This window comes from Salvelinus sp. IW2-2015, linkage group LG6.1, assembly GCF_002910315.2.
Source record: "Salvelinus sp. IW2-2015 linkage group LG6.1, ASM291031v2, whole genome shotgun sequence".
Lineage (NCBI taxonomy): Eukaryota > Metazoa > Chordata > Actinopteri > Salmoniformes > Salmonidae > Salvelinus > Salvelinus sp. IW2-2015.
The window spans coordinates 22,753,673-22,763,713 of NC_036845.1; positions in this window are offsets into that span (position 1 = coordinate 22,753,673).

The following is a 10,041-nucleotide window of genomic DNA, read 5'->3' on the forward strand; positions in this document are numbered from 1 at the left end:
CTTGGACGTTTTCAAGTTAAAAGTCTCCATTCTTTATTACTCGTCAGTTGAATTTACTTCACATTTAGGTAGATCATGTAATGGATTTGTTTGCCAGTTTAAGTCTAGATAGCACTAGGCTGTATTATGCCTAAAACAGTGACGTTTCAGTCCTTTATCTCTGGGTAATGTACACCCAGAGCATGCACCTTATCAAAACATGACTATCAATATTGCACCATCCCATTCTCTAGGCTTTGTCTGCAATCATAACCAGTAGTATCTACCAGTAATAATGAACCAGAATAATAAAAATAGATGTTTGGTGAATCTATGAACTACGTATGACCACTGTAGTCTTTGCCACCCACATTTTTTTTTATATAACATTTTTAAATGTATTTAATAACTCAAAATCTTGCCAAAGCATATTCTGTAGGAGGGGTTAATATGAATTTAAAATAGTTTATATGAATTGGTTCATGAACATATGGACTTTGAAATGAACAAGGGAGGGGTTAAACATAGGCTAAGTTTGGCATAAGCCTATTTTTATTTGACCTTTATTTAACTTGGCAAGTCAGTTAAGAACAAATTCTTATTTACAATGACAGCCTACCCCGGCAATGCTGGCCCAATTGTGTACGGGACTCCCAATCACAGCCAGATAAGATGCAGCCTGGATTTGAACCAGGGACCGCAGTCTTGCACTGATAGAAAAATGCAGAAAAATAGAAAAATGCAGTGCCTTAGACCGCTGTGCCACTCAGGAGCCCCAGTTGAAGAGCTTGTGATCTCCATGCAGCACCCCTCAGCCCTTCTGGAGGAATGCAGCCATAGAGTCATTATACCCTAATGTAGAGGCCTATTTGCCTACTAGCCAAATAAAGTGTAGAGCATGCATGTGTAACAGGGTTGGTTATGTTTCCACTTGCCTCTAAAGAATGGTGTATTTAATGTTTAAGCGTTCTTATTGGTTGGTTCAATTCTGATGACAATAAGGCGTGTTTTGCGAACGTCAGGTCTCCCCAGTATGAAAATGTGATGTAAGGGTTAGGTCACGTTCTGAAAACTATTTTACAATGTGTACAAGTTTGCTGTACATTGCTGATTTATACATGTGTGAGTATATGGTACCTGTTAGGGATTGAGGGGCTTTCTGGTATGTGCTTTGGTATATGATTGCTATATATATATATATATATATATAAGTGTGTTAGCTAGCGTGCACCGATGTAATGGTCACATAAGCTCACTGCTAACACAGTTGTTTTCATGCTACAGATTTTACCATCGACTGCCATCAACACATTAAGCCCTGCACAACTAAAGTGCTGTTTCCTATTTAACAACAGGTATTTACACATGTTATATTTTGTATTGTATTTTGTTTATGCCCCAGTATGAAATGCGATGCTAGGGATTTTACCATCGACAGCCATTAACATCGTTAAGCCCTGCACAACTAACGGGCTGTTTCCTATTTAACAACAGATAATAAATAATGTTCAACTGGGACCACTGGTTGGGGTGATTTATTTGGACAAAACACAACACAAGGAGAGTACGATTAACATCTGTTACACATGCTACCTGCAACTCATCATTCCAACATATTTGAACATTTAATTCCAGGCTGCATCTCATCTGGCCATGAATGGGAGTCCCATAGAGGGATGCAAATTGGTGAGGGCCCAAAAAGGTGACACTTCCTTTTTTTTGCACTGAAACATGCAAAAAACCTTGATAGGGGAAACTGCAGGTATTAACTAATTAAACAACAAAGAATACGATCTACATGATCAGTCTCTGTGTGTAAAATAAAAAGTGTTTAATGTGAACCTAACTCACAGCTAAAAAAATGTAAAGAATGCAATCTGATGATATTTGTTGCCTAGACTTTACTGTAAATGACACTCAAGTCTTGAGAAAAAAACAATACACTAATATTACAGTTAGCTATGACAGCCTTTATAATAGAATGCTTGTGACCACACATACATCTAAATATTGCACTTGGGGAAAAAAACATCTTAAAGTATAAATAGAATGAAACAAACAGACATTCTATTTTTGCTCTATTATAGTGGCCACTATAGACATCGATCAAGTGCACAAGGCTGCATGTGTCTAAAATAACATTCGCTAAGTAAAATATATACTGTATATAATCCCCCCTCACTCACACACGTTACTGTCAAATTCAACACAACAATATCTTTGGGATACACTGCACATTATTACATTGTACACTTTCTGCCTGTGGACATCTGTTCTACAATGTGCCAGCAAAAGTGAGAAAGAGGGAAAGTGTGTGGTGTTCCTTTCACCTCTATAGTGGCATCCAGTTTAAACCAGGCCCAGCTACAGCTACACTTAATCCCTGAATCCACATTTTTAACAAGCAACGCCTCATTGTCACCTAATTATCTAATTCTGAAAATGAACCTGTAACTGTAGAGGAAAAACAGTTAACCTCTAACGAGCCTCTACCCCGGGTCCGGGAGCACCCCCCACCCCCCCACACACTGATTAGCATAGCTAGCATAGCTTCACAAGTAGATAGTAGCATCTAAATATCATTAAATCACAAGTCCAAGACACCAGATGAAAGATACAGATCTTGTGAATAAAGCCACCGTTTCAGATTTTTAAAATGTTTTACAGGGAAGACAAAATATGTAAATCTATTAGCTAAACACGTTAGCAAAATACACCACTATTCTAACTCCATCAGTTTCTTACTCCTTCAGGTGCTATCACCAATTCGGCTCAACTAAGATATTGATATCCACTAAACAAGAAAAAACCTCTTCAGATGACAGTCTGATAACATATTCATGTATAGGATAGTTTTTGTTAGAAAAAAGTGCATATTTCAGGTAGAAATCACAGTTTACAATTGCACCCACCATCACAATCGACTAGAATTACTAGATAGAGCAACGTGTATGACCAATTTACTCATCATAAAACATTTCATAAAAATAGACAAAGCATAGCAATGGAAAGACCCAGTTCTTGTGATTTCAGACCATATTTCAGATTTTCTAAGCGTTTTTCAGCGAAAACACAATAAATCGATAAGTTAGCATACCACATGAACAAACGTTACCAGAGCATCGATTCCAGCCAAAGAGCGCTATAACGTAATCACCGCCAAAATATATTAATTTTTTCACTAACCTTCTCAGAATTCTTCCGATGACACTCCTGTAACATCATTTTACAATATACATATACAGTTTGTTCGAAAAGGTGCATATTTAGCCATACAAAACCGTGGTTACACAATAAAAATACTAGGAAATCAAGCCTCAATATGTCTGACGTCATCTATCAGAGTGATCTAGTTTAATTGAAAGCTAATCATATACTTGACTAAAAAATACAGGGTTGACAGCAATCGAAAGACAAATTAGTTCTTAATGCAACCGCTGATTTACATTTTTAAAATTATCCTTACTTTTCAATACAGGGTTGGCCAAGTGAAGCTATACCAAACAAAATGCGAAATATGCGTTTAAAATATTTCGACAGAAACACATTTATCATATTAAATATTGCTTACTTTGAGCTGTTCTTCCATCAGATTCTTGGGCAATGTATCCTTTCTATGTTATAAACGTCTTTTGGTCGATAGATGTCCTCTGTCCTTCGAAATGTCCACACCAACGACGACACCCCAAAACGTGTCCAAACTTTCAAGTGCACAACAAAGAAATTCCTCAAATCGCACTAAACGGATATAAATTGCTATAAAACGGTTCAAATTAACTACATTATGATGTTTTTAACAACTATAACGACTGAAAACATGACCGGAGAAATATTGCTGGTTAGAAAACGATTTGGAACGAGGCAAGTCCGATGGCCTTCACGCTTCAGGCGCACGACGAGAAAGGACGGTCTCTACAATTTTGGTCTTTATAATGGCTGTGAATGTCCCATCGATTCCATTGAAAACGTGATGACGTACAGACACCCAGAGGAAGACGTAGGCAGTGTCGGTTTCTTCATAGCATTCACTGTCGCCTTAAAAACAGACCCCAGATCAGGGGTAAAAATTTCTGAAATCTGAACCCTGTCATGAAAAGTGCTGTAGAAATTGTTCTGTACCACTCAGAGACAAAATTCCAACTTCTATAAGAAACTAGAAGGTGTTTTCTATCCAATAATAACAATAATATGCATATTGTACGATCAAGAATTTAGCACGAGGCAGTTTAATTTGGAGACACAAATATGCTAATGCGGAACAGCACCCCCTATAGTTGCAAGAAGTTGATAGTGGTTAGTTCGTTAGCTAGTTAACATTTCACACAGATTACCAGGGGTCCATTTAGCAACTAACACGTTATAACTTGAGTTGAGGAACGGCAACGAGTCGGTTACCAGTTAATACTATAGATAATTGGTTAGGTTACTAATGTTAGCTCATCTGATGTTGTAACGTTAGCTAGCTAACATTAGCTGTCTGACTTTATTAGCAAGCTAATTTTCACACCATAAACTCAATTATTTGATCAGATAAATTGGCTAATGTTGCTCAACATTTCTCTGGCTAGCTAGCGGAGAATTCGATCCAGCTAGGAAGATACTTAACAATGCTAATACTTGTTCCACCACAATTTCTCCATCACCTCAAACTTTCAAAATGCCATTAGTTTTCCGGTTACAGCTCATGAAGTATGCTTCATCACCTTCTCACCCCCGTCTCCGTGGTCAGGATTCTCACCTAACGTTACCTCGTTGTTAATGCTCAGGGACACGCTGTTGTAACTAGCAAGCTGACTTTCCGGAGCGCGCACTGATGCTGTAACTAGCAAATTGGTTGTCTCTTCTTTCTTCAGTCGCTGCTGTGCTGCATTCTGTTATTATGTAAATGATTGGCTGAGCCTTGGATACAGCCAGTATTGCTCCAAACGCGCATCACTCGTTCGCTTACAGCCAGTATATACTTTAAGGTGCAGAAAGTCTTTATTTTAATAACGGAGCATTTTCTAAATTCAAACTGACCCCTGCAACTGTACACTGACATTGTATGCGACTTCTGTTTCCCCAAATCGAGGACGAAGACGGCATCGCTAAGGTTGGTCGAAAATTCTCTGTGCTACACCAAACACTACCTTTTGTTCTAGACCTGATAACGTTAGTTGTTTAGCACCCCCTAGTGGCAATTTAAATGCAGCAGTGTAGAATTTACCTGTTTGTGTCATGTGACAGGAAGCAGTTTCAGAAGTGAAGCAATGGCTTCAGTTCAAACACTTAAAAAGACACACCCTATCCCCTCAGCCCTCAAATTAAGTGGAGACTTCTGATAACTTATCATGACATCTGACGAGTATACACTTGCAGGGCAAGGTGCGAAGGAGGAAGGAATTATTTTTTAAATGGACCACCCTTGGCTGAAAATGCCTCAGCCTTCAAAGACACACCCTATCCCCTCAGCCCTCAAATTAAGTGGACACTTCTGATGACGTATCATGACGTCTGATGAGTATACACTTGCAGGGCGAGGGAGGAAGGATTGATTTTTAAACGGACGCCCTTGCCTGAAAATTCATCACTCGTTCATCCCGCGATGATTGTGTTTTCAGCCACCAGTAGCTTGTGGGTCCTTTATATGCGCTACAGTCAATTATGATTGCATGTCTAATTATTAATATACACCTACTGTATGATAGCTAATTCATTTGCTAGCTAACTAGCATTAGCCTGCCTAGCTGGAACATTTGAAGAAGGAAAAGGTTTTATTTCTACAATTTCCAAAAGATAACCAAACATATTTACTTTTTATGAGACGTGTTTGTGCCGTCATGTGCATTGGTAGCACAATTTCTAACTTATTTGCATTAGTTTTTACTTACACTTGTATGTTGACTTCTCCATTGATGTTGTTTTTAAGTTTTGGCAGACTTTTCGTAGCGGATGTAAGCTGAGTGGCTTACGTTGCAAACTTCCCTTGCTTGGCTAATCATTTGGACCGCCCTCCAAGATGGTGACGGGGATTCCCCCAAGTGCATAAGGCGAGGGTAAGTGGACGAGGGTGTGTCTGTCTTTTATGAGTTTGAACCGCAGCCAATGTGTAAGATGTGCAAGTGTGACTGAGTAGTTACAATCCTTCAACATCCTTCTTTATAAGCTTTGTAAAACGCAATGTCGGTAAGTACATTTGTTTATGAACCTCTCTTGGGTACGTGAGACGTTAGCGTCCCACCTCTTCAACAGCCAGTGAAACTGCTGGGCGCCAAATTCAAATACAGAAATACTCATTATAAAAATTCAGAAAACAAAACATATTTTACATAGGTTTAAAGATTAACTTCTTGTGAATCCAACCACGGTGTCAGATTTAAAAAATGCTTTACGGCGAAAGCATACCAAATCATTACAAACAGTAACCAGCCAAGTAGAAGAGTTAACCAAGTCAGAAATAGAGATACAATTAATCCCTTACCTTTGATGATCTTCATATGGTTGCACTCAGCAGACATTCATTTACTCAATAAATGTTATTTTTGTTCGATAAGGTCTCTTTATATCCAAAAACCTTTGTTCGCGCATTTTCTTCAGTAATCCACAGGCTCAAACGCAGTCAAAACAGGCAGACAAAAAAAATCCAAATTGTATCCGTAAAGTTCATAGAAACATGTCAAACGATGTTTATATTCAAACCTCAGGTTGTTTTTAGCCTAAATAATCGATAATATTTCAACCGGACAGTAACGTTGTCAATGTAAAAGGTAAACAAGATAGGCACTCTCTCGGTCACGCGCATGAAAAAGCTCTGTGACACTTTAGGGTCCACTCATTCAGACTGCTCTTACTTCCTCATTTTTCAGAATACAAGCCTGAAACAATTACTAAAGACTGTTGACATCTAGTGGAAGGCATAGGAACTGCAATTTGAGTCCTAAATCAATGGATACTGTAATGGCATTGAATAGAAAACTACAAAACCCCCCAAAAACTACTTCCCGAATGGATTTTTCTCAGGTTTTCGCCTGCCAAATCAGTTCTGTTATACTCACAGACACTATTTTAACAGTTTTGGAAACTTTAGTGTTTTCTATCCAAATCTACCAGTTATATGCATATCATATCTTCTGGGCTCAAGAAGCAGGCAGTTTAATTTGGGCATGCTTTTCATCCAAAATTCCAAATGCTGCCCCCTACCCTAGAGAAGTTAACGCAATATTTATCACATCATTTTCATGTTTCTGTAAAAGATGAAGAATTGAGTTAGCTGTTAACTACTTTGCATTATCTTCAGTGCCATTTCTCCCTTGGGACACCTAGCTGAGGAATATCAAGCATACAGTTGCATTCTAGTAACTTCATTTTATATTTGACTCTAGATTGAGTACTCTTATTCCTGATTTTGTACATTTGGTGCAGTTATTGTGGAAGACATTCTGTGCTCTATACTATTGTAATTGAAAACATGTACTTTTGTAATCTTCCAAAACAGCACCCTGCTTATCACAGAGTTATTTGAATGAGTGTTTAGCTAACTGGATAGCTGGATAAGGGCTAGCTGGATAAGGGAACCTCCACTTGGAGCAGCAAGGATTCAAGTGTTAAGGGGCTGTCAGCTCGGCACAGAGCAAGCCATCACAACATAGCCAGCTTAAGTCTTCACCCTACGTTGCACACATACCTCACATCATCATGGCAGAAAGTAGTAAGGAAAATGCTACGCAGCAAGACAAAAACATTGAAGAGAAACATTTGATGCACAGTTATTTTACCTTTATTTAACTAGGCAAGTCAGTTAACTTGTTATGGATAGGGGGCAGCATTTTCACATTTGGATGAAAAGCGTGCTCAGAGTAAACTGTCTGCTACTAAGTCCCAGTTGCTAATATATGCATATTATTAGTAGATTTGGATAGGAAACACTCTGAAGTTTCTAAAACTGTTTGAATGATGTCTGTGAGTATAACAGAACTCATATGGCAGGCAGAAACCTGAGAAAAAAATCCAACCCGGAAGTGGAAAATCTGAGGTTGGTCGTTTTTCAACTCATTCCCTATTGAAGATAGTGGGATATGGCTTCCACTAGATGTCAACAGTCTATATAACCTTTTTTGAGGCTTCTACTGTGAAGTGGGGCCGAATGAGAGGGGAATGAGTCAGAGGTCTGGCAGAATGCTTTGAGCTCGTGACGCTCGTTCACGTGAGAGCGAGCTCTGTTCCATTTGCTTTTCTGAAACATTATTGAAGATTTATGTTAAAAACATCCTAAAGATTGATTCTATACTTCGTTTGACATGTTTCTACGGGCTGTAATATGACTTTGTCTGAACTTTTGCCTGGACCTGCCCGCATGTCGTGAGTTTAGATTGTGTACTGAACGCGCGAAGCAAAAGGAGTAATTGGACATAAATGGACTTTATGGAACAAATCAAACATTTATTGTGGAACTGGGATTCCTGTGAGTGCATTCTGACGAAGATCATCAAAGGTAAGTGAATATTTATAATGCTCTTTCTGACTTATGTTGACTCCAACATGGTGGATATCTTCTTGGGTTGTGTTGGGTCTCTGAGCGCCGTACTCAGACTATTGCATGGTTTGCTTTTTCTGTAAAGTTTTATTGAAATCTGACACAGCGGTTGCATTAAGGAGAAGTATATCTTTAAATCTGTGAATAACACTTGTATCTTTTATCAATGTTTATTATGAGTATTTCTGTGATTTGATGTGGCTCTGTGCAAATTCACGGGATGTTTTGGAGGCAAAGCCAAATGTAAACTGAGGTTTTTGGATATAAATATGAACTTGATCGAACAAAACATACATGTATTGTGTAACATGTTGTCCCGGGAGTGTCATCTGATGAAGAATATCAAGGTTAGTGATTAAACTTATCAATATTTCTGCTTTTTGTGACTCCTCTCTTTGGTTGGAAAATCGCTGTATGCTTTCTGTGACTAGTTGCTGACCTAACATAATGATATGTTCTGCTTTCGCCGAAAAGCTTTTTTGAAATCGGACACTGTGGTTGGATTAACAAGAATTGTATCGTTAAAATGGTGTCTAATACTTGTATGTTTAAGAAAATTTAATTATGAGATTTCTGTTGATTGAATTTGGCACCCTGCAATTTCATTGGCTGTTGGCGAGGGGTTCAGCTAGCGGAACCCCAGTCCTAGACAGGTTAAAAACAAATTATTATTTACAATGACGGCCTAGGAACAGTGGGTTAACTGCCTTGATCAGGGGCAGAAAAACAGATTTTTACCTTGTCAGCTTGGGGATTCGATCTAGGAACCTTTCGGTTACTGGTCCAACGGTCTAACCACTAGGCTACCTGCCGCCCCTATAAGTTCTCGCTCTTACAAATCATCAGTCAGTTCGAGATCGTCAGCCAGTTCAAGGGCTAGTATACAGTCGTGGCCAAAGGTTTTGAGAATGCCACAAATATTAATTAATTTTCACAAAGCCTGCTGCCTCAGTTTGTATGATGGCAATTTGCATATACTCCAGAATGTTATGAGGAGTGATCAGATGAATTGCAATTAATTGCAAAGTCCCTCTTTGCCATGCAAATGAACTGAATCCCCCAAAAACATTTCCACTGAATTTCAGCCCTGCTACAAAAGGACCAGCTGACATCATGTCAGTGATTCTCTCGTTAACACAGGTGTGAGTGTTGACGAGGACAAGGCTGGAGATCACTCTGTCATGCTGATTGAGTTTGAATAACAGACTGGAAGTGTCACACCCTGACCTTAGAGATCCTTTTTATGTCTCTATTCTATTTGGTTTGGTCAGGGTGTGAGTTGGGGTGGGTATTCTATGTTCAATTATTTGTATTTCTATGTTTTGGCCGGGTAGGGTTCTCAATCAGGGACAGCTGTCTATCGTTGTCTCTGATTGAGAACCATACTTAGGTAGCCCTTTTTCCCACCTGTCTTTGTGGGAAGTTGTCTTTGTTGGCACTATAGCCTTTAGTTTCACGGTTGTTTTCTCGTTTGTTGGCGTCATTTTTCATAATAAAAGAAAATGTACGCTCACCATGCTGCACCTTGGTCCACTTCCTTCAACAGCCGT